Raw genomic sequence first — 25,394 nt, 5'->3', positions numbered from 1 at the left:
ACTGTGAACGATTAAACAAAAAGCTCATCCCCAGTGCTCGGATCTGGTGGGTAGACACGGCTTCATCCATGCCAATCTTCTCCACAGAGGGGAGGGAGGGAGAGGGAGAGAGGGAGGGGGAGACACCACAGGTTCTGCTGCTGTGGAGAGCAGCTGAAACACGGCCAATCAGAGCTGCGTTGAATCCACGTACAGAATATTAGACGATATTAGCAAGGAAAACTCCAGAGATTTACAGAGAGGACTTCCACTTGCCCTCATTCATAATTTAATAAACTATTTCTCTGCTTAAAACCCCGAGGTTTTAACCTGATGTCAGAATCTCTGATGTCAGAAGCACTGATTTCCATGAATCGTCGATGATTTGTCCGACGTTGAACTTTCTCGACGTTTATTTGACGCTCGTCAGAGTCGCCGCGGCGTTGTGAGGATGAACATTCATCCATTCATCATCGACCACAGGGATCTCAAGCGTTCACAGAATTTCAAAGTAAAAGCATTTGTTATGATATGGAACATACACAGCTCACAATAAATGATTATTATTGCTCAATCATATTTAGTTTTATATTCTGTATTCTGTAATCTCGTCCCCAATAACCTTCAAATGTTATTGTCTTTTATTTTTGATGTGTTTTATGGAAGGTGACCTTTAGTGTCGAGAAATAAAATGCAGTATTATTATTATATACTTTCACCACAGGGGGAGGAGGCGGTTGATGTTAAGGGGCGGGCCTCATAAAATGGAGCGGGGGGAGCGAGTTTGACGTCTCTGATTGAGCGCTTTATCGCCCACACGGGGGATCAGGGGTCACCGGAGCCTCATCCCAGGTGACACAGGGTGAAGCGGGGTTCACTCTGGGCGAAGAAGAACACACGCTAACAGCATAATAACAATAATAACAATAGTAATAATAATAATAGGGTTAAGTACTAACTAAAGCAGAAGACACAGATCCATTGTCTGTGAGTTGTTTTTGTCGGGCTGATGGTTGCAGCGACAGTGAAGATAAGACGGCCTGGTTTCTGTCGTCACGGCGACTGTGAGGCTGTGATCGAGCGCGTGAGGCGGCGCGCCATCCCTCTCCCGATGTGTCGATTGATGAAGTCGTCCCGGCCGGGGTTTTCGTTGGCCCGCTGCCCGTCCTCGGGGCCAGGACACACCTGCCCCCGGGCCTGTCAGCTGTTAAAGTTATGACATCATGAGGCCTCTCATAAGGCACCGCCATTGTTTTGAAATGAAGGCACATCAATTCCACAGGCTTCACTGCCCAGAGGATGATTTGTGAGCGCTATTATCCGCCGAAATCGCTCTGGAACACGGCTGCGGCGTGAAGGCAGGGATTGGTGATGAGGAGAGGAAGAGGAGGGAGAGAGGAAGGGAGGAAGGGAGGAAGGGAGGAGGAGATGGTTCACTGGCTGTGTTTGTAACCATTAAGAGGAAGCACAAGGTCAGAATATGGAGCAGAATAAACAAATAAAGATAATCTGTCATCAGGCTCATTTTTCTTCAAATTTAATTTGTTTAATGTACTTTAATGTTAACGAGTTCAAATGTTTACACAACTATTTATAATTCACAATCGAATAATAAAAGTATGAGCTTATTTTAATCCATGAATTTATGTTCATCTTAATTTGTTTTTCATGTACAGAGACCCAGAAGGGACAAAATAAGACGGACTTTTACGAGTTCACTCGTGAAACTCTTTCGTCCCAGAATTTCATCAGCACTCAAAAGTTATAAAGACATTCGGTCGATTTGTGAAGCTCAATAAATGAATCCAGGACAGATTTGCAGCAGAAGTCACTTTGTGTGTGTCTCAAGTTACGTTTGGAATCTGAAATACTCTCTTTTGCTTCTGTGTCGCGTCTGGATCTCCATCATTTACAGTGAAAAACATGAATTCACACTTTCTTCTCCATTATGAACGGCGTGAACACGTCCAGCTGACAGCAGAAGTTTTTATTTACCAGCTCGACTAACTCATTATGACGCGTCTTAAATGTCGGCGCGCTCTGTTGTGACGGGAATCTGAGGGAGAAGAAAGAGAGCGCTGACGGTTTCGAACGCTCTGAAAAAGTGCATGTTCGCTTCATCGCTCGCTGCAGCCTCGCGTCACAACAGTGAAGCAGATTTCTGATAAGAAACGCTTCTTCATCACAATCTCGTCGTTTTTCAAACTCAAAGTGGCGCGAGAACAAAAAGGTGGAGAACGCGTTTGAAGGGAAACGCCGCCGCCGCCGCCGCCGCCGTGCTTTCATGAGAGCAGCTGGCGGGAAACACAATGCGTGGTCAGATGTTGAAGTTATCAGTGGAGTGCAGGAGTGAAGGAGCCTCTTCACCGCGTCGGCATTTCCACACCTTTACCCGAGGATTTCAATTTACAGGCAGAGCTTCTGTGACGGCGCCCGGCCGTGCTGCTGCGCCGAGATAAAACAGAACTAAATAATAATCAATTCCAGGGAAATGCTTGGGCGTTAATGTGGCGCAGGCTGCAGAGATGATGTGCAGAGGGATTTATTCTCTGAATCAGAGTGAAAAAGTTTGATTTTCTTTTTTAAATCCACATTTTTGTCCCCGTAATCTTTTAAGTTCATTGTTAAATTTGTTCAGCCTCGGGGGCTTTGTTCATAATTATAAAGTAAAAGTGTCTGCAAATGGGATAAATCGTGCTATTTGGGTCACGTTGTGCTGCACAGATGACAAATGTGGACGTTCCTGTTGAAGACTATACGTTCTGTTTTCTGACAATACAGACGTATTACCTGTCTGCCAAAGACAGGCAATAAGAGGAAGAGGTAAACTGGACATTCTGTCCCTGCGATGGACTGGCAGCACCGATGGCAGCTGAGATTGGCACCACCAGGAGGATAAATCGGGCAAACGTGGATCACATACATGAAAGTTCTCTGTATTTCAGCGGTGTGGACCTCGTCTCTCTCTGTCTCTCTCTGTCTCTCTCCCACTGAGACAAATATCTGTAAAGTCTGACACAGAGTTGTGTGAGTTTGATCGGAAAAGCCCGCGTGATCACGACTTCCTCTAAAGCGACTCGACATAATCCGGGGATTATGAGTCGCGGGCGAGAGCTCGTGTGCAAATACCTTTCAGTTAGACGTCCTAAAAGCAAGAAGAAGGTCCCACATGTGAATGTACGAGGGATGACAGACTTACAGAAAACGACTCATTAAATCCCAGCGTCTGCAAAAAGAAAAGAAGAGAAGTGCTAATAACTTCCAGTCTTTCATTTAAATGAGTCTCCCCTCTGAAAACCGTCCGTTGTGAATTTAATTACAGTCTCAGAAGAGCAGCACGGGCTGTTTGACCTCTGACCTGTGGTTCTCTCCGTTTCACCTTCTTCAGCGGAGCTTTCAGTCAACGGGAAAGTGCACGAAAGGTCGTTAGAGTTCACGTTAAATCAAAGAAAACTAACTTTAACTTAAGATCTCGTCAGATTTAATCTCCTCGCTGCTCAATCTCATGCTTTATCGTCTGATTCCAGGGCAGTGAGGCTTCTGGTGACTGGGCTCCATGTTTAGGATGATTTTGAGATTAAAGTGGAACCATCAGATGGAAGCAACTGTTCAATAACACCGTCTGACTTCAGGTTCCAGTAGACGACACTGTTACTGATATTTTGCATCTTATCCAAGAATCCTGGTCCTGGTCCGACCGAGGACCTGTGCGTGTTCTCCCCATGTGTGCGTCTGGGTTCTCCAGCTTCCTCCCACAGTTCCAGAGACATGAACACTGGGGATTAGGCTAACTGGACACTCGAGATTGTCTAATCTGAACCCTCAACACATAAAGTTAGGGTTAGGGTTTCATTTTTGTGCCGTGGGCGGCGGCAGAGACCTGTCATCCATTTTATATAAATACACATTTATAGGTTGCAACATTTTCGGCTCCACTTTAAATCTCTGGACATCAAAGTTGTCTCGACACACACACACACACACACACACACACACGTCATCAATCTCAAGTAAAGACTCGTCCGTCTGAAGCGCGTGCCGCTGTTTTGGTCGCCGCCCACGAGCTGCAGCTGTGAGTGTCACTGTTTCTGTTGTTCATCTTCACTCAGCGACAGACTCACACACTCAGTGAAACGACGGCGCCGTGGCGGGGTCACAGGGTCACCATGGAGACAAACCGTGTCCAAATGTCCTCTGCATGTTTTTGGACAGTGGCCGGAGAACATGCAGAGACTTTTTTCTCAGTTACGTCCGTGGCTTTTATTTGACGATGAGAATCCTCCGGTCAGGATCCGGCGGCCTCAGAGTTCTCAGAGTTCCACAATCTGAGTCCAGCTTCTCAGAGATGATAGACTGAGCAGTGGTGATGACTTGTTAATGAATCAACATGACACTTGTCACTTTGAACAAAACCGCAACGGCAGAGCGTCGTAAAAGAGGCAAAACCCCCCGAGTTCTGGGGCAGAATAACCTTTGCTGACTCCCTAATTAGCCCCTGTCAGCTCGGAGTGGGGCAGTGCCGGGACGTGGCGCAGAGGCACACGACTGCAGGAGAGCAAACATCTGAGTAAACTCTAGTAACATCAGCATTCTGCCCCGAGGTTAAACGGATACTAATCACTCACTGTGTTTGGGCGGCGAGCGCGGTGAGCACGGCGAGGGCGGCGAGGGAAAATACACTGCCGCAGAAACATCAGCCACAAAGAAGACAAAGAACGACGCATGACTTCCCGTGTGGGCCGCGTGGTTGGTGCAGATTTAGGACGAGGTAAATCGGACACTGTGGTGGACGCGTGTTTGTCTCTCTGTCGTCCTCTGATGGACGGGCGACCTCTCCAGGCTGTGACCCCGCCTTCCAAAGTCTTACCCTGGGCAGTTAAAAGAATAGTTCTGCAGATTTCTGGATAAATCGGGCTGAGCGATTCCCAAAGTGTGGGCTGTGGCCCCCTGGTGGACTGTGACGGTACTGCCTTTTGGGCCACGTGGGATCATAAAAAGAGTTAAATAAAAATAGAGCAAACAAACCTGTTGTGTTCTATTTCATGTGATTGAATTTGAATGAGTTGAGATTCAGATTGATCAAATAAACATTTACAGACTTCCTTCATTTGTATGTTTGGATTTAAATGCACGTGACTGACGGGGAACATGGTCGCTCGTCCACCGCGTACACGAGTTCATTGAAGTCCCAGACGTTCTCACAGAGAAGCAGAGTCAGTGGCAGTTTGATGCATTGTTCTGCATAATAAGCAGCCGCTCAGACACTTACATAATCAAGGCTTTTTCACCCAGACACACGCGTGGTCTCAGAGTCAGTGCAGACCAGGTCCTGACGTGGAGAAGCAGCTTCTGCCTCCTTCCAAAGTCCTGACACGTTAGCGTCTGGAAAGAAAACAGTGCGTTGTATTAACTGTGTTGTTGACGCTCTCCGACGGCGTCTCTGCAGAAGTCATCAGACATAAAACAGCCGTGCCGAGTGAAAATGTGACACCAGTGGTTTCAAGTCGCCGTCTGTGAAGCGGCTCTTCTGCTTCTCCAGAATTTCATCTTTGTCTATGTCCAACTTTTGTTTTTCTAAATAAACCTTTTTGGTTTTCTTCATTTTAAATCATGCAGTAAATTGTAAATGGCATTTTCTGACTAAGATAAGCAAATAAAAACATTTTGGACGTAGTTGTTAAAGAAAACCTTCTCTTTGGTTCTTCTTCTTCTTTGACGATCAATCTGGACGAGGTTACATTTCCTCACCACGTCACAAAGAGTCTCACGAGATGTTTAAACTTACTCGTGTTGGCTCAGGATGGAGCGTGAAGCTCGCCGACGTTCTCCTGTCAACATGGAGACAAGAAACACTTCCTGTTACATCACTGACTCTTTACAACGCTCTGTTGCCAAATGGAGGAACTGTGCCTCCTAGAGGCCTGGAGGAACAATGACCACACGCTCAGTGTCCAGCAGTCTGTTGACGTCACATTTTTGCCACTAAATAAAAACCAGCAGGTACCAGGTACGATCCAGGAAACCCAGACCAGAGTCGAGTCAAGCCATAAAAAACGCCATAAAACTCAACATGAAAATCAATCAATCATTGAACGCTGTTGATAAATTACAGTCAATTAACAGACTCGTTAATCTGGAATAAATGACCTTGGTTTGGGGAGATCCGTTCCATGAATTGTGACGTCTGTAAAGTTCCAGTGCGTGAGATTTAGTGCAGGAAACCACCGTGAAGGAAAGTACCCTGTCCTTCATTTGTGTCCCAAGCTTCCATTTTAAAAATCTCTGGTTGGTTTTATCTGTTTAAGCTGCTGCAGAAACGAGTAACTGGATTATTCCAGGACTGTGGAAACCGTGCACTGTTTATTTTAAAGTGATTATACACTCATTTAAAACGCAATTGTGCACAATGTATTCAATTTTGGCCGATGTATCCTCCTGAATGTTAAAATAAAAAGAGCGAGAAACACTTTCGTGCTGATAATTAGCTCATTGGTACAAACTTCACACAGATGTTTTCTAATAACTCAGGTCATTCTCCTGAGATTAAGGTGATGGAGTGTGGATAAAGACAAGACAAGACATTTGCACGCAGGCGTTCACAGAGCATCGTGTCTCGTCTTTATGTCGAGGGAGCGTCACAGCACATTTCTGCAGGATTCTCGGATCCGCTTGAAGGAACCGAGCGCTAAAGTCGAACTAAAGTCTAGCAGGCGGAACTTTTGGTCTCGCTGTGACCCGGACTCATTTAAGTGACGTACCACCACAAAATCTACACTGGAGACAAGATCTGGATTATAGAGAAGTTTCTGATGGAGGCAAAAATAAAACTGTGCAATGTTTCGGAAACTAACAACAAGCAAACGTCAGCTGAACGGAACAATGATTCACAACCACAAAAAACAAAAAAAGAGGAGAAAATGTGTCTTGTGTCTCAAAACATTGGCAGGGGACAGCATTTGTATTGTTCAAACAAAAAAAATGACACTATTAAAGTTATAATTGCACTTTTCATACTTTTATTTGAAAATAACTTTCTCACAAAGCAATATTGATGTTATTTGTGTCACTAAAGCAAATATGTTATTTGCACAACAGATTATTGAAAGAATAAGAAAAAATAAATGTTATACTTGACACATTGTTACAATTTCGCGAGAGTCGCGGGGCCCCCTGGGAAATGTCTACCTCCAAAGGGGGGCCCCAACAGAAAAAGATTGAGAACCACTGATGTAATGTGACAGGATTGTGAGGAGACTTCAGATCGTTTTTCTACACGACGAGATTTCGCCATAAACCCTGCGCTCTGCTCTCGTGTTAGCGCGATGACCTTCACGTCCTCCAGACGGACGGCTGCGTCCTGTCACTGCTCCTCTGATCTGTGATGAGTCATAACAGCGTCTTTATCTTTGCACTACATCTCTCCAGAGAGCTAAGTGTAGTAAACACTGGCGCCTGGAGGGTTTTCCCACAACTTCTCCAGCTTCTCGAGCCACTTTCCCACTCGCACTTCAGACACAGGTGCCACATTGTTTAGCTCTTGCGCCGCCGGTGCTAAAGTTGCTTTTAAAACTGCGTGCAAAGATATTTCTGAGCCGCTCTGGTTTCCACACGGTGCTCGAGAGCAGCATTTGCATTTAAACGCGGGGTCGTGATGAGCGAGCGCGCTGCAGCTCGGTGGGATAATGGTCTCACAGGTCACGTGTTACCCACTTATTAGGAACTTAAACCAACGTTCATTTACATTGGAGGCAGAGCCGCCATCGTTTTCTTTGATTGTCGTGCCAGAGGTGTACATTATGGGTGGGGTTACAGGTCTCCAGGGACTGAGGACTGTATCATTTATGAGGGGAGGACTGGAACCCAAATCCCAGGCGGGCAGGAAATACATTGTTAGGAAGATTTCACCTTCAACACGTCAGTCAGGACAGAATCTGTATCGTCCGATGTCGCTTAAATTGACTGGACTGGATAATGGAAACATCCTCGCGGTGATATGTGTGAAAAGTAGTTTTACATAGATCAATAGTTGCCAAAGTTTCTGACGCACGGAACTCAAACCTGACGTTGGACTGTGTTTCACTGTCGAGGGCTCGATAAGAAGACCAAGACTCGATATGTTTCTATCAAATATTAAACCACAGCAGAGATACAAGCAGTCAATCACTGAACTGTACAAAGTCTAACTTTTACTTTTGAATAAAGCCAGTTTTCCACTGGTGTGCAGAACCTTTCACTCCATGTCAGCGTGGTCTTCATTTTGGCAGTGAAGATGCTGACTCTGCACACACACACACACACACACACACACACACACCGAACACACACACACACGCAGCGATCACTCAGCTGAGAGATATAAAAGTGTAACCTCTCAGTGTCGCCGCTTTCCTTGTGTTTTTAGTTTCATACGCGTTGGATTCCGGACTTGAGTCAGAGAGGCAAACGAGGCAATGGCCTTTTTCAAAAGAGCATGTTGCCTTGTAGAAATGTAATATACTAGCCATAAGTCTGTTTGTACATCTGTTTAAAAGCTTTAAACCTGTTCTATGTACTAAGAGCCCTGCAGCAGAATGTGACTGTCCGTGTTTCCTTCATGCTACAGTACGGCAGTAAAGCCCTCGGTCAAGGGAGTCATGCTCGCCTGTAGCCCAGTCCTCGGTCTGTCGTGGGTCTAGCTCCACCCGGACCGTACCATTTACTCTGGAAGGTTACAGAGAAATAGAACGGTTGCTTCCCAACTCGGTGGAAACACGACATCATGGAAAAGGAGGCGTGAGCAGGGGTGCAATCTGCAGTCCCACCATTAGATGTCACTTCTGCCCTCTCAAAGAAACCCTAACGCTGCTGCTGGGTTATTAACCAGCATCAGGACGAGAGAGCGAATGAGACTTTAAGCTCCTCCTCCTCTTTGTATACAAAGCACTTCATGTGCTAGGACCAAGCTACACTGCTAACTCCCTTGTTATTTGCATTTTTAGTTCATGTTCAAGTTTTAACCTCTTGTTTCGTTCACCCTGTGTTGAGTTTTCTTGTTTTTCCTTGAATGAAAAGTTCATTCTCACGCGCCGGAGTGACACAGTGTGACCGGACGTTTGCTGCACGTTGAGATGTAGAAACAGCTTTTAAATGACATTCTAACAAAACTAGAATGTGGAGTTTATTATTTACATGTGTATCCATGTTGCACCCGTCGAGATGCATTAGCGTAGCACTTTACCTCCTGTGTCTTTTACTCATTTGGATCCTCCCGCCCTCTTTGAACAGTGGCCATGGCGATCAACCATGAGGCCGGAGCTTAACATTCCCATCGGTGCCACATTGAACACACTCTCCGAATATGTCATCCAAGTGTGAGAAAGCCCAACGGACTGCTTAGCACCTGCTGTAAGTACCCACTCTTCCCCCCTCCCTCCCCCTCTCTCCCCCTCTCTCCACTGAGCGTTTTAATCAGGACGCCGAGTCAAACGTGCTCATCTCTGATTTCTCACCTCCAAATCCCTCTGTTGAAGTACGAGGCGTCACGCCGACATATAGATTCCACATTTACATTTCTTCACGAGCTATTTGAGCGCGGCGCCGTCTGACTTGATAGATTATTGGCCGCGCCGCGGGTTATTGCTCGTAATGAGTTTCAATTTGTCTCCAAAAAATGTCGGCAGATCGGAATTTATTTACATACCGCCCGCCTCCTCTGACGCAGGAACGCCTCGCCGCGCTTGGCAGGCGGCATTAATAATTATTAATGTATTCATCACATGGTGTGAAATAGTGTGTTCGTTATGCACACAGGTGATTTTCTGAACACACACAAAATCGAAGGTTGTTCTCATGAGTTTTTTCTGGTGGATTTACGAGCGCAGACACAAAAAAAGCTCTTGACCGTGAAGTAAATGCACTAAAGTCACGCTGAGACCTCGAGCTGTGTCGGTCCTTCAGGAGGCTTCAGGGCCAGGGTGGTGCTGGTGCTTGGTGGAGGAAAATGATATCAAGAAAATACTAATCATTCACAGGTAAGTAAGTCATACTGGCACACAGTGACACGTTTGTCCTAACAGCAGCTAAAAGCATGATAATTCCCCCCCGGGAGTCTGAGGGGCTGTAAACAGAAGCTCAAATGAAGGCTCGTGTTGCTTGGACGTGTAAATAACAAGTAACCGTTTGCAAAGTGCTAAAGTGTCAATGCCACGTTAACCGATTATCCCCCGCCGTCCAAAAAGCCCCAGAAAATCTATGAATGCAGATTTAAACTGTGACAGATCGTCTTTTAGCGACTGCACCTTTGCTCTTGAGCGTCTTCAGCTCACACTTGCTTGGTGCTTTCAGGCAGACACACTTCTGGTTCTGGTTCCAGTTCCATCCTGGAGTCGCGTTCACACCAGTTTAAGAGGAACCAAAGTGGGAGGGTGTAACTCCAGGTTCCCAAACTGTTTTTTTCCAGTTTGCCGTTTCAAAATTAGCCGGAAACCGCGACGGAGCCGTGCTCCGAGGGCTAAATATGATTCTAAAGAATTTGGTTCTTAATGGAAAGTGAAGATTGTGAACTGCTGAGTCTCCCGGGGACACTCGGGGTCCACTGGCAGCTCATCAGATTCATCTGAATAAAGGATTTCAGACACAGCAGCAGATCACAATCTAAATCACTGATGTGACGGGAAAGAGGAGCAAATAAATGTTCTGAAGTTACCGTAGACTGAAGCAGATGTACATTTTATTAGGTTAGCTTTTTGTTAAATGACTTAAAATCATCTGTTCTATCTTCCGTCCCTGCGTCAGACAGCAAACTTCTTTCTTGACCTCTTATTTCATCCGTTTTGCTCCTGCAGCCACTTTTAAACAGTGACACAGCAAAAACTCTCACAAACCGCCGCCTCTTTAAAACACATCACATGTTTCTGGACGCCGCGGACGCCGCTCTGTAAAGATGAACACTCGATATCAACAAGCTCACTTTTCACTCTGGGAATGTGTGTTAACACTCTCAACACACACACACACACACACACACACACACTGACAGCGCTGTCAAGTGCTCTCCCTCCTCGTCATGTGACGCTGTCCAGAGCCGTATCTCACACGGAATTCCAGCCCTTTGAGGTGATGTTGTGCAGATGTGCCGTGTTTCTAAGTGAGTGTATATGTGTGTGTGTGTGCGTCACACTCACTCTCCCGGGTCACTTTGGTGTCACGCCGGCCAAAATCCGTGCCACAGATTTAACGGAGGGGGCAACGGGGCAACGGGGGCGATAGTAGCGGGAGCAGATGCGGCAATTAGAAACCGGCTTCCCGACCACCCAGCACTGCGTTCACACTGGCTGGTTAAGATAACAGAGTCAACACTCACACACACACATAACTTGGTGCCTAATGCATATGCAACGCCGCGCCAAACATCATCCATTAGCTGCACCAGGGGCCTGAGTGCTGCTGCTGCTGCTGCTGCTGCTGCTGCTGATAATGCTGCTGCTGCTGCTGCTTCAAGTGTCAAATATGCATGAGGGAGCGGAGGTCTGTGTCTCATAATCCTCGGGGCAATTAATGCGATGGTTTCCAGGGCTGAGCATCAAACCTCCCTCTCTCTCTCTCTCACTCTCTCTGGGCTGGTTGAGTTTTTGTTGGTGGACTAATTCAGACGTGCTCCGGCCCCCGAGGCCATACGTGAAGGAGTGACGCGGTGATGAACGAGGCTGCGGGAGGAAAATACCTGACGTTAACGTCCGTCTCTGAGCGACAGGTGTGAAGGAACCCACTCTGTCTTCCTCTCTCAGCTCATGACCTCTGACCCCACTGCCGTCTCACTGTGAACCCACTGATCCCATTTCATGTTACCGCAGCGTAAGTAGGGATTTGAGTTGACGCAGCGGGCTGTGATCGGATCGCGTGACATGAACCGAGTCCAAGCTGAGCGTGGACGTGGTTTTGTTTTTGTTGAACCGACACAGGGATTAAATGTTGTGTCGTTGTCTTTTATTATTCTGGCCGAGCTCGTGGTTTCAGCCTCCAGTTGGATATTGACTGAAATGTTCAGCCTCGTGTGGCGGGCGGGGGTTTGGGGGGGAGGGGCCTCATTGATTGCACTTAAAGTGACAAGATTGAGGAGGGCCACTCTGACACGTTATCCCCGTCGCCGACACCAGAGGAGCAGTGACCATTGATTCTTGAGCGACCTGACGCCCGTGAATCAGCCGCTTAAAAATAAGTCAACAATTTTCTTTCTGGTAACGTAAGGACTGGACAGGCTGTGTGATTTAAGAGGGCGAGTAAAATACTTTGGTAATAAATAGACCTCGTGCCGCGCTCTGACGTTCTGCCGTGTAAATATTATTTGGGCTCCTGTGTGCGGCCAGTTCAGGCGTCCGCGAGGTTCTGTTGTGCATAATTCACCGGTGAGGCAAGAAGCTGATGCAGCCTCTCCCTCCTCTTATGATCATCCATCAGGTAAAATGGCTTTTTTCTAACATTAGTCTGTCAACAAGAAATAACAAATGTAGCCATGCAGAGCGACACATGATTACAGGGTAATAACGGCCCGAGGTCACGGGAATGTGACCTCGTTCAGAGCGAAGAAGAAGAAGAAGAAAGCGAAAGCAGCGCTCACATCAGGGGGCGTCGCCGGGGGAACGGCTCGTCTTCCTCGTCAGACGTCGTGTTTCATATTCACAAACTGAGAAACATCAAACTCAAACAAACGCGGGTTTGTGGTTTGTCTCAGTTCTCGCGGCAACAAGTCGTCTGGATTTTTGACTCTGCTGTTGTTGTGACTCTGTGTGTTGTAATGTCAGCGCTGTGGGCTTTCTGATACAGAGCAGTTCTGGTCCAAAGCATTTGGAGTCTGTGTGAAAAAAAACACTGCTTAAAAAACACAGAATAATCCAGCAGAATAATCTTCCAGGAAATTGCACGGCAAAATCCAGATGTGGGTGCACTCGCTGCGAGAACGAGGAAGAAAAATATACATGGTGCAGACGAGTGTGGCTCGTGGAGGAAGGGAAAACACTAAATTAATGAGTAAACAACAAGATACTGTAATTGAATAGAGGGTGAGGGGAGGGGAGAAAGAATATTAGACACGCTTCAGTGATCCCAGCTCCTTCAACGCCACTGTTCCTTTTCCCGTGCGTCGCCCGCAGGTCTCTGATTCTATGTGCTGCATCGTCAATTACCCATGAAAATAAGAGAGGGGACGCCAGTTGCAAGTGATTAACACACTTAACGACGACGACGACGAGCACCAACTGGAAAAAAAACAAAGACGCTGAAGCACCTGCAAAGACATGTTTCCCACTTCTTCTTCTTCTCTTTACCAAAGCTGCAGCTTTACGACTTGTTTCACAGCGTCTAATCAAAACAGGCGAGACGAACAAGAGAAACAATAAACTGGGGAAATGCTTTATTGGATCATTTTCTTTACTCGAGTGTCAGAACGCGACGCAGGGTGGGGTCTGTTGTGTCTTTGAGAGGCTCATAACTGCATTTGAAAGTGTCGCTGCTACTTTTATTTGCAGGAAAAAAAAATCACAATTTACAGCAAAGCAAATGGAATTATTTGATTGTCTTCGGACGTTTATTATTACGTTTATTATTATTATTGACGCCCTGGCGATGGTCAAACTAAAGGCCGCATATGTTCCCCCACCACACTTGGAAAGGAACGGTGAGGTGATGGACATCTCTCTCTTTCTCTGTGTGTTTGTCAACTTTCCAGTTGTGCATTGGGTGTCGTGACCTTTTGGACTTATTTAAACCATAAAAGGACCAGAAAATGTTATTTACAACTAACTGCCACGTTAAAATAGTGTATTAACCGTTTAAAATGAAGGAAAAAAAATGCCAGATTTGAAACGTGAACAGTATAAAACACATTTACAATAACGGCGCTGATGCGCGGCAGTGAAATTACCGTAATAACCACACGTTGGCCTAAATGTGCAACTTCTCAGCTTTCAGAAACCGTTGGGATTTTTTCTGACAGCACAAACGTGTCGCCGGTGATGCGCTCGGTGTTAAATGTGTGTTTTAATGTGTGACACTTTGAACACTGAATTCAACGTTTGACAAACTACAAACTGAAACACGTCTGATGGAGACGTCACGTTCTTCACCCTGAAGACCAGAGCTCAGCTTGTGTCCAGGGAGACAGAGACAGAGTGGTTTATATATATGTCTATTCTATTAAGAACAGTTCTTTGATTTGTTACCCACATTTTTCTCCCTCGGCTCAGCTGATGTATTTTAATCACCCCGTGGATTCCAGCGCTCCAGCTGGACGGGATTAGCGACGCTCGGGGCTGAATGTTTGTGGAGGATCTAAATGCCGCGTGGCTTCTGTGTGTGTGTGTGTGACCACCTGTGCGTAATGAGCATACGTGAATCATGTCCCTTCATCGGGTTTAATTAGCTCGTAAATGTCAACATGTGAAGCCATTGTTGTTGTTGTTGTTATTGTTGTTGTTGTGGGGCGTCCGCACGTTGTTTGCCCTCGTGGACGAAAACGACGGCTGTGCTTTTTTTTTTTGACTCGCTGGACAATTAGAAAGAAAAGAAAGAAGCTGCCCGAGGCGACGCTCACTCCCGAGGCCTCCATTCCTCCCAACATGCATCCCAACAGAAACAGGAGATCAGCGTCCTGGCAACCACCAATTACTGTAAGGCCACATATCCTTCACACGAGGGCCGTTGCTTAATCAACGCTCTGAGAATAATGAGCCAAAGAAAACAGTAATTACTGAAGCTAGCTCATTGATTATAGTTCCGCCCCTGACTAATCCCGCGGGGGATTGGGAGTAGGTGGACGTCTCCAAACACGCACTTGATATCAACATGTGACAACACAATATAGTCATCCATTCATCATCTTGGATCATTCATGTGCGGCACACACGTCGTGTTCTGTTCACACGTGGCGACGGGTTCTCGATAAACGTATTCACACTCCAACACTGATTGATTACTAATGTCTTAACGGTGCCTGGATCTGCGGTGGGAATTGAGCACAGAATATAGATTTACGCGAAGACGTCGCGGAAGACGCGACCACGCAAGATGCTGTCGCATTAGTTTTGTAAATGATAGTCTGCGATGTAAACGAGACTCTGATGCAAGGATCGCGAGGTTTGTTATGTTTCGGATGAGCTGATACGATCGCGTCAAAATCGGATATCAGACCGATAAAAATGTAAAATCATGTTGTTTATGTCGACGAATATTTGTGACACACAATGTTGTGTTGATCACAGCTTCAAGGTTTGACAGATCCAAAATGACTGATATCAATATGTGATCTGAAAAAGTGGGGGACAGGTGAATGAATGATGAGGACAGGTGAACAATGAGGACAGGTAAATTATGAGGACAGGTGAATAAAGGATGAGGACAGGTGAATAAACATGAGGACAGGTGAATGAATGATGAGGACAGGTGATGAGGACAGGTGAATGAATGAGGACAGGTGAACTATGAGGACAGGTGAACTATGAGGACAGGTGAATGAATGATGAGGACAGGTGAATGAGGACAGGTGAACTAGGACAGGTGAATGGCGATGAGGACAGGTGAATGAATGATGAGGACAGGTGAACTATGAGGACAGGTGAATGAATAATGAGGACAGGTGAATGAATGATGAGGACAGGTGAATGAATAATGAGGACAGGTGAACTATGAGGACAGGTGAATGAATAATGAGGACAGGTGAACTATGAGGACAGGTGAATGAGGACAGGTGAACAATGAGGACAGGTGAATGAGGACAGGTGAATGAGCGATGAGGACAGGTGAACTATGAAGAAAGGTGAAGTGAGGTATGAGGACAGGTGAATGAATGATGAGGACAGGTAAATTATGAGGACAGGTGAATAACGATGAGGACAGGTGAATGAATGAGGACAGGTGGTGATGAGGACAGGTGACGAGCGAAAGGACAGGTGAATGAGCGATGAGGACAGGTGAATAAGCGATGAGGACAGGTGAATGAATGATGAGGACTGGTGAATGAAAAATAAGGACAAGTGAATGAATGATGAGGACAGGTGAATGATGAGGACAGGTGAACGATGAGGACAAGTGAACAATGAGGACAGAGTTCATGTTGATCTCGAGAGACAGCCGTGTTTTACAGTGTAGACAATCTATCGACGTGGTCTTGCCCATAAGAGCTGCTAATGTAACTGCACATAGGCGAGAGACACTACAGTCCAAGTCTGTCTCTTGTCTTCGGGGCGTAGTTTTGTGGTAAAGCGAGCAGGGAAAGCACCATTGTTGTGTGACAAAGAGCTATTGAATGATCCGTGTGTCCTGCTTATCTGCACGGGGGCTTAGGGGACGTTGTAAACAGCGGCCGGTCATCGGAGCATTAGCAGTGGGAACATGCACGACGTGATAAGGCTGCTTTTCTCACATCATTACCGTTCATCACGGCTATTATCACGGGGGTAGATGCGGTACCTCTCAGTGGATTCACATTATATACTGTACATAATGATCCATTACCAGCCATTTACCATTCTTTCTTTTTTTTACTCTGCTATGTCAAAAAAAAAAGAAGAAGAAGAAGAAAAAAATTCTGGGATGTCAGAATTTGCATACATTTCTGCAGCCAGCCAGTGTGTGGGTAACATGAAGAATGCAATTTTCCGCATGACTTCCCACTCTTCAAGATGGCAGCTGTGTGCGACAGAGAGCGAGTTTGCCACCTGTAATGACGGCGCCGCTCGACATTCTTTTCCACTGCTGGTGCAGAAGCTTTCAAAGTTATTGCTTTTGAAAAAGGGGGATTTTTAATGTCAAAACGGCAGCGGGCGGAGAGAATGAAGACGAGTGGACGACTCGGACACATATTGAAATGTCGGAGAAGCAAAAAGAAGAAGAAGCGGCGGCTGCGGCACATCGTCTCTGCAGCGTCCCCGTCACCCCACAGCTGTTTTCATTCAGTAGTTTGTCCTTCATGTACCAAGGTTGAACTTATAAGTCCATGGTGGTGGAGACGCTTGTAGGAAGCTGGATTTCTCATGAATGAGGTCACCTCATGTGACAGAGCTGCATTTCAGTAGACCATAATAACCCCCGATGTGTCGCTACACTGTGTCACTGAAGGACGCTTGGGTTATAAAACTGCATTTTATTAGCTGCCCTTTTTAAGATAACTATGCAAATGAACATCTAAACACCACATTACAAGAAAAAGAACTCAGACTGGGGAAGAAAAGGTGGCTTTAGTGCCACGGTGGTTGTTCTCAGGGTGTTTTTCACACCACAGCTGTTTGGTCTTGGACGAGGGTTTGTGTCCGCGGAGAGTCCGCTTGGTTTGGGCAGGTGTGAGAGCTCATGTGAGAACGCGGGTCTCAGTTCGCTTACTTTCTTCTTCCTGTGAAGATTCTATTAGTTCTGAACAGTAATTTCACTCGTGCTGTTGCAGGAAGTCGGCGAATCAGCGTCTCTGTCACCAGAGAGGAGAGAGTTGGACACTGTACACTGTTTTTGCACATTGAGACAAAAACTCAAACAAACAAACTTTAAAATATGTTTTATACTGTTCACATTTCAAATTCAACACACAAAATCTGGTGTTTTTTTCTGAATAAACCTATAAAAATACACTACTTTAACATGCAGTACACTGTAAATAACAGAAATAAGATATTCTGTAAGTTTGTTTCTGTCAGAGAGTGTTTGGATTTTAACGCTCAACTGTCTGTAAAGTCTCCAGAGTCTTGTGTGAAAAACAGCCAGACTCATTCAGAATGACAGAACTATACAAAGTCTCTGTCCCACCTTGAAACAGACGGTCTGCAGCCTCTGGTATGAAGCTCTGTTCTGAGTGTAAAGAGTTTGTTTTTTTGTTTTGTGTTTTAAGAATTTCACATTTCCGTGCTTATTAAAAACCTGAATATGAAGAATCCCTGTTTGAGCTCTGCAAAAAAACGAGCGATTCAAGTCGAACTAAAAAGCAAAACCCGTCCTTTTGTCTGTCACATTCACGAGGGGAATAAAGGGATGACTTCCTGGGTCACATCTGGCTCCCTGCAGATATTTGGAAACATTCCAGTCCTGTGACAGGGGTTTGGTAATTAACCACAGGAGTTCATTCTGAATCAAACACTTTAATCAGTGACCGGCTTCTTTTTTGCATTTTGGCTCTACATCGGGCAAACCTTTGGATCTCTGTGTTAGATCGATGTTTTGACATGAACACGCCCCCGCGGAGAGTTCCAGGCAGCCACACTGTGTCTAAGATGTTCAATTTATGACAGGCCTCAACCCCTGCGAGGCTATCGATTCAGCACATCAATAGTGCACAATAATTTCTAAACAGAATAAATGAACGGTCGGCGGGGAGTCAAAAAAATGAAGAGACAACAAAATCCGCCTCAAGGATCTCATTTTCCTTTCTCCTCGTGCGTTTCCGGTGACGGGATTATTCCTGGCGTGGGAACACACGGCAAATGGAACCAGCGCTGTCTGCGCTCTTTGCTCCAAGAGCATTTATGCATCACATTTATGAGAATCAAAGTGTAATGAAGGGGCTTTCTTCACTCGATATGGTCCCGCTCAATGTTGGCACACAGAAAAAAAGCTTGAATCTGAAGCCAGAGAGCCTCAACGGGACCATGGTGAGAAAAGGGTACACGTCTCAGTCCGTGAATGTGAGGTGTCAGCGTTTGATTAATGTCCGACATCATTGTGCGTTTCGATTTGGGCCGGCTGATAAACTGAGAGGAATCACTGATGGATGATCCCCTTTCCTCTGAGATAAGGCTCGTTTCTCTCCTTGCGGTGTAGGCAATAGGGAAAGTGAAAGGTTTCTATTTTGACATTAAAGACCTTGTCTGAATCACATTCAGGATCTTATACCATCTCGTTGCAGTATAGACAGAGACGTCACCTTCTCCTACACCGGTCAGCGTTCGTTGTGTCCGGTTCATCTCTGCATGTTTTTGGATTCTGATCATGTGACTTTTCTGTGAGGCAACAGACCCAGTGGCAAATCCAGAAAAGAATAAAGTGGTTTTCACTTAAATATGACGCATCACGAGCAGACGGACTGACCGTACAGTACAATGAGTTTATACCGAGATAACAACGTTAGTCGTGTCTGGACGAGTAGAGACGCTCAAGACCTGTCAGATCCAGTCACAGCTGAGAGTAAAACAAATGCAAATAAAGCAAAAGCAATGAAAGATGCCAGACGCAGAAACACACACATGATGTCTCATTTAGGTGCCACGTTAATGATTAATCACTTTGTTTGTGTCACATGAAACATCAGCTCCTTTAACATTTAGGTGTCGGAAATAATTTGCCCTCGGGGATGTGTGTGTGTGTGTGTGTGTGTGTGTGTGTGTAGGTTAAACTATGGTTTATTTATGAGCTAATGGAGTCGTAGAAGTGAGCGTGACTTAGTATAAAATATTCATCGTGCAAAACACGGGTCTCGAGGAACAAAATCTCGTGTAAAAGAAAAAAATGTTTTTAAAGGCTTTTAATAAACACATACTTAACCTAAAGAATTACCTCGTAAAGACTGACACGCGTGTCAATTAAATCATGGTTGTTTATTGTATTCACGGAACCCGATCAATACTTTAGATGGATGACGACTGCGACAGCCTGAGCGCGCGGACCGCTGATTTAGTTCTCATGCAAAACTATAAAGCACTGACGTAAACAGATGTGTCCAAAATTTACCCGTAATCATAATAACTCTGCGGCACCTGGGAGACATTTCCATGTTTCATTAGGAGAACACTCTTCCCGCCACACGAATAAAACAAATCCCCCCTTGGTCTCATTTGCATGCTCGTGCCCCTTAAATTACATTTACTTGAAATTTATCTCTGGAGGCTTTCATGTCGACGTCCATTTACCCCGAGGGTGTGTGCCAGTTAGGAAGATTAACCGTATCTTCCAGGTGAACGTGTGAATCGATTTGAGGCGACTCCCGGTGGATTCAAGTAAATGAAACGTCAACATGTATGTGGCCTGTGATGAATATGAATAGAGACGTACATTAGGATGTGCGTCCGCGAGTGGGAACCGGTAAATTACGTCGAGTTATTTGATGCGAGACACAACTTTATTGATAGTAAACAATGTTTTCCACAAACTGAAAGTCAAATCAAATTGGTAAGCATATTCATGTGTTCATGTGACGGCTAATTTGGCAAAAAAAAAAGCATTGCATTTACATCAGGAGATGGAGGAGACCAAAATAGAGCTAATATTAATGTACCAATGTCTAATATTTAGGGGGTTCTTTGCCAAAATTGAATATACTACCAACAAAATTTGCTTGTTTAAGTGTATAATAACAACAAAACCCAAAAGTTTGTTTTTCATAGCCTTAAAAAGGGTTTCCCTTTGCTAGCGTAACTCTAAATATACAGATGTTGCATATACACAGAAAAATCAGGTCAGAATTCTCGGTGCCGCAATGGACACAATCTCCCAGTGAAGGAAGTCAAGGCTGTACTCAGTAATCTGTTTTCATTCGTCACGTCAGAACAAACCGTGATCTAAGGCTTCAGAACAAACCGTAATCTGTGATTTCAGAACAAACCGTGATGTGGCTTCAGAACAAACCGTGATCTGTGATTTCCAGAACAAACCGTGATCTGTGGCTTCAGAACAAACCGTGATCTGTGATTTCAGAACAAACCGTGATCTGTGGCTTCAGAACAAAATCCAGTGATCTGTGATTTGCAACAAGAACAAAGATCTGTGGCTTCAGAACCCGCGATCTGTGATTTCAGAACAAACCGTGATCTAAGGCTTCAGAACAAACCGTGATCTGTGGCTTCAGAACAAACCGTGATCTGTGGTGTAAAGTGAGCGGCTGCTAATGAAGCAGCACTGCGGTTGTAAAATACAGCGAATGTGTTTTTGAGCTGCAGAGCCGCGGCTCGCCGGTGTTCACCTTTTCTAATCTCTGTCACACACCTTCATCTTCTCTCTCTGTAATTATGGGATACATTGGCCACGCTTGAATTACCAGCTCTGTTAATCGCATTAAGTAATCCCACTGCTGGATTGTAGCTGCAGAACATTTGCTCAAATAACTTTTTTCAGGAGAAGCCAGTTGTGGCTCTGTTGCGCTGGTGCTCGTTGGTTCACCTTGGTCCGGCGTGAGGGCGTTTGAGGGCCATGTCACATTTTCTCGTGACATGTTTTATGAGCTGAACACAGAGTGGTAAATAGCGACGCCCAGATCCACTCAGAAATACAATTTACCGCCTAATTTTCTCTTCAGAGCCAACGGTCTTGTGTTTGTGGATCAGACACCATCAGTAATGATGGCCTTGTACAGGAGGACAATTCTACTACTCAGTCCTCCAGACAGCACACTGACAGAGCTGGATCCAACTTGTAGGGTCCGCAGTGGTACCACATTGGGACGCAGATCTGGCAAAATTACACCCAAACAGACCCAGACCAGGACCTCACCTGAATTGGCTTACGAGGAAGCTTAGCTGGACTGGATCCACTTTGGATGTCTCATTTGTTATCTAGCGACTAAATTTACTGAACTTACTGGTGACACTGACTTATAATATATGATATTATATAATAAAGTTGGTTGGCCTTCATCATGAGCATCTCCTTATCATCACTGGTGATTGGCAGGTCCTTCAAGTTCCTTGTGCTGGATTTAGCAATGACAGCTATCAGGATTCATCGAGCAGTTTCTTGGAATCTCGTACAAATAGAGATCTAAACCTCAAAATGTCTTGTAGCATATTATGTTGAGTTAACAACCACCCACGATAGCCCGTTCTTGTTTTAGATGACTGTCTTAGTTTGTTTTGCATCTGTTTTGTCTCGATTCTGCTTGATGTCTTTGTTCAGGCACCGCGCCGTTGAAAATTAGCATCTCCCTCAGCCGTTTCCAGTCTGAACGAACGTAGTACAGATATGCACGTGATTAAAAGTGAAAACATTCAGACACTTTGTGTAAAGGTCGTGATCCATTTGTAAAAAATGACAGAAACCCTGTTCACTGCATGGGCGTCGTTTCCCGTTCAGTTTGATCTGTAGCCCTTAGCGCGCGTTTTCACAGGCTCGTCTTTTCAAAGCATGGCTTTGAAGCTGATGCCAAACTTGTTAGCAAAAAATAAAAGATCTGTGCTATACTTTTTTTTTTTACACAGCTGCTTCGCTGATCGTTGGCTACGACTAAAAACAGACTGCTGTTTCCTCAAGCACGGAAGAGGTACTTTGAAGTAGATTTGGAAACCGTTCATATTTAAATCCATTTCATACCAAAGTGTTTGGCATGGAAACTTCACATTTGTTAACCTGTAGTTACCTGCACCGCCGCCTGACGCCCACTGACCCGACAAGTGCCAGTGCTCACTGTGCACTAGCACACGAGTGTGTTGGCCATTTTCTTACATTCATTTTACTTTTTTCCAGCGAGGTGATACATCTTGCTCTCACACATTGTCTGTATCAGTGCTTCAGTGCTCACTTGTGCCAGTCAGGGTTCTGTATCCAAGCCGACTGGACACAGCAGGGACGCCGCTCTTTCCATTTTCCTTTGTAAATAAATAAGCAGGGCCTTGTTTCTCATGAAAAACCTGACACTTTTCTCCTGGCTTCAAGTCAACAGTAACTTGTGTGTGTGTGTGATTGTATGTATATCTTTATGGAGGACACTTTGGCTTGTCCTCACAACTTTGAAGGGCTTTTAGAGGGTTTGAATTAGGTTTATCTCAGGGTGAGGTTAACCCTTCAACACGAGCGTATCGCAGACGACACTTTACGTCACCGTCATTACGTGACGGTTTGTGCTATTGAAAAAAAAATCCAAGGTTTCTGAAAGCTGAGAAGCTGCACGTCAACGCTAACGTGGGGTTAATGCGGTCATTTCACTCGCGCTGTTGCAGGAAGCTGTCAAATCAGCATCTTTGTCACCAGAGAGGAGCGAGTTGGGAAAATAAATGTTTGATACCAATGAAAATTCTAAAATCTCGTGTTCATGTGCAACTACAGCATTTTTCTACATAAAACTTTTAAATTGTTGACACACTACTGTAACATGCAATGAACTGTTAATAACTGCCAGATATCGAAAGCTATAAAACGGTTTCATGGTTAAAATAAGCAAAAAAAAGTCCAGACAGACATTTTGAGGCTTTGGTGTTAAAGGGTTAAACACCTTAAAGGCATTTATTTGTCCCTACTGTGTGTGTGGGAGAGAAAGTGTGAGTTTGTCCTCCCTGCACATTGAAATGATGATGGAAAAAAAATGAATTACCTCACAGTGTCATTCATCTCAGCCAATCTGAGCGCCGGCACAGATTAACAATCCTCTGATCAATAGTTCAATGAGGACAATGTAAAAGTGGTCAAACGTCCATTTCAAAGCCATTCATTTTCTCCGAGATGATGAATCTCATCGACTCTGTATATCAATGGCAATCACTGAGCGCATCTGAATGTGTTCATCATCGTCATCGTTAACATCGCCGTCCTCTGTGTCGGCACAGTCTTCCTTCAAGGTCAGTGCGTGACAGGGAAAACACAGATGATGCGGAATAAACACTAACTTTGCATTTTGTGTGGCGCACGTAGCTTTTCCAAAGAACGAGAGAATCTTGTGAGACTCTGATATGTTGCCAGTTCTCTCAGTCTTTTTCTCAGTTGCCAGAATTGTGATTGAAAATGTGATTCATCTGAAGAACAGTTTTCCAGAATGGGATGTTTTTTGTGTTGAGCCCATGCATCTGAACATCTTCCTCTCATTTTATCCTAATTTCATGTTTTCTAAGACCGACTGTAAATGTGGGCCAACGGATTAGCCGACAGAAACACACAACACGTTATTAATCTGTTTGTGTTTCTGCCACAGACAGATTAGGTGGTTTGAGGGTAATTTTGTCCCTGAGTGCGGATGAATTGACCAACATTCATTGTATTATAGTGAGCAGGAAGTTGCTGACATCTGGAACACTTCATTGTACCAATTATACGATTAAGTTCCTACGTTTTACATATGAAAACGTATTTTCAAGTCCTCTCAAGGCAAATGAATCAGAATTCCATGACGTCTCATTTCTCAAACGATCATTTGAAATCGACGTGTGTGCTGTGGATGTCCTGCAGTTACATGAGTGGAGTTTGAAGTGAGACGGCGACGCTGAGGAGTTCTCTGATAAGACTGCGCGCAGCGACCCGTGTCTGAAGTCTGGCCTCTGAGTCTTTCACGCACTAAGCTGCCACGTTTAGAACTGCAGGGGTCACTGATAATGGGCCTTTTATGACGCTTTCCGAGAGCAGTTAACTGTCCAGTGCCCACAGACCATATGGTTGTTAATTCCCATTTACATATTGACACAGAGGGATTCTATATGCATAATGGAGCTTCTACATACACAGTGGCCTTTTAGTTGAAATTCTGCAAGGAAGTTAAGAGCATGTCTCCATATGCACAAAAGGACGACAGCGTCCAAACTCCCGATGCAGCTGCTAATCTAGGGCTATAAATCAAATTGGCAAAGGCACTGCACTGCCCCTCCTGCCTCGACACAAAAAGCCAGCGTAGCTGAGTGCAGCATACTGATGCCAGCCCTTGGAGTCTAGCTCTGGCCGTCCAGCTGGACGGACGCCTAGCAGTGCTTCTGTTCAGCACACACGGTGCTTAGCAGCGGTTTATCAAACCCACTGTGCCGTGAAAGTATGACAGCATGAGGCCTGGAGATTAAAACCACTCAGCTCCGTGTCACTGAAAGAAGAAACACTCGACACGACACCGAAATAGATGTGGCTGAAGAAGCGACGCGTCATCGCGGGCCTGATCGTGAAATTATAGCACACAATTTTTCACGGCCCAGTGTAAGAATTAGGGACATCTAATGGTGAAACTGCAGATTGCAACCGATGGACGACTCCTTCATTCAACAAGCCCCTCCCTTTTTCAGCACAAATCACGGAACCGAAACTCCCTCAAAAGCTCCAAAAACAAATTCCTGTGAGTTGTCAATTAAATTCCTGACAATAGATGCTCCTAAATGTTACACATTGGACCTTTAAATGGTTAATACAAGCACAGACTAGAATTATCTGTTAATAAAGTCCAAGTGGACGAGTCGTTTGATGATGTCGTCACATTGACACAGTGGAGGAACTCAGTTGTTCAACAATGAGCAACTTTTATTAAAGTTCTCTGTAATTATGAAGAAAGAATCAACATTCCTTCTCAAAGACATTTAAACTAAAGAAAATAGTGGCTAATACCTTGAATTTTCAGGTCATTTTAAGTGACAGCCACAGAAAGTGATAACTATGATTAAATCAATCCCAATAATTAGCTTAGTCAGAACTGGGTTTCCTGGTAAATTATCACTGTAACATCAAAGCTGCTTGTATTTCACAAACAATGACTCTTGTTTAAGCTAATGTTGGCCACATAGCAACAGAAAAAC

At 45.0% G+C, this 25,394-nt stretch overlaps 1 protein-coding gene across 2 annotated transcripts in view; it reads left to right on the top strand.

Annotated features, from left to right (window-relative positions):
• chrm2a (cholinergic receptor, muscarinic 2a) overlaps nucleotides 1-25,394 on the top strand; it is a 62,612-nt gene that overhangs the window by 13,253 nt on the left and 23,965 nt on the right. The window contains exon 2 of one of the 2 annotated variants that reach the window (XM_044022755.1): nucleotides 9,244-9,363. The exons of the other annotated variant lie outside the window; for it this stretch is intronic. The gene's annotated coding sequence lies outside the window, so the exon portion shown is untranslated. The remainder of the gene's footprint in view (nucleotides 1-9,243; nucleotides 9,364-25,394) is intronic. 2 annotated transcript variants of the gene reach the window in all.

Source organism: Solea senegalensis, linkage group LG3, assembly GCF_019176455.1.
Source record: "Solea senegalensis isolate Sse05_10M linkage group LG3, IFAPA_SoseM_1, whole genome shotgun sequence".
Classification (NCBI taxonomy): domain Eukaryota; kingdom Metazoa; phylum Chordata; class Actinopteri; order Pleuronectiformes; family Soleidae; genus Solea; species Solea senegalensis.
The sequence above is the reverse complement of the archived record's forward strand: the minus strand, read 5'-3'. Positions and strand labels throughout refer to the sequence as shown.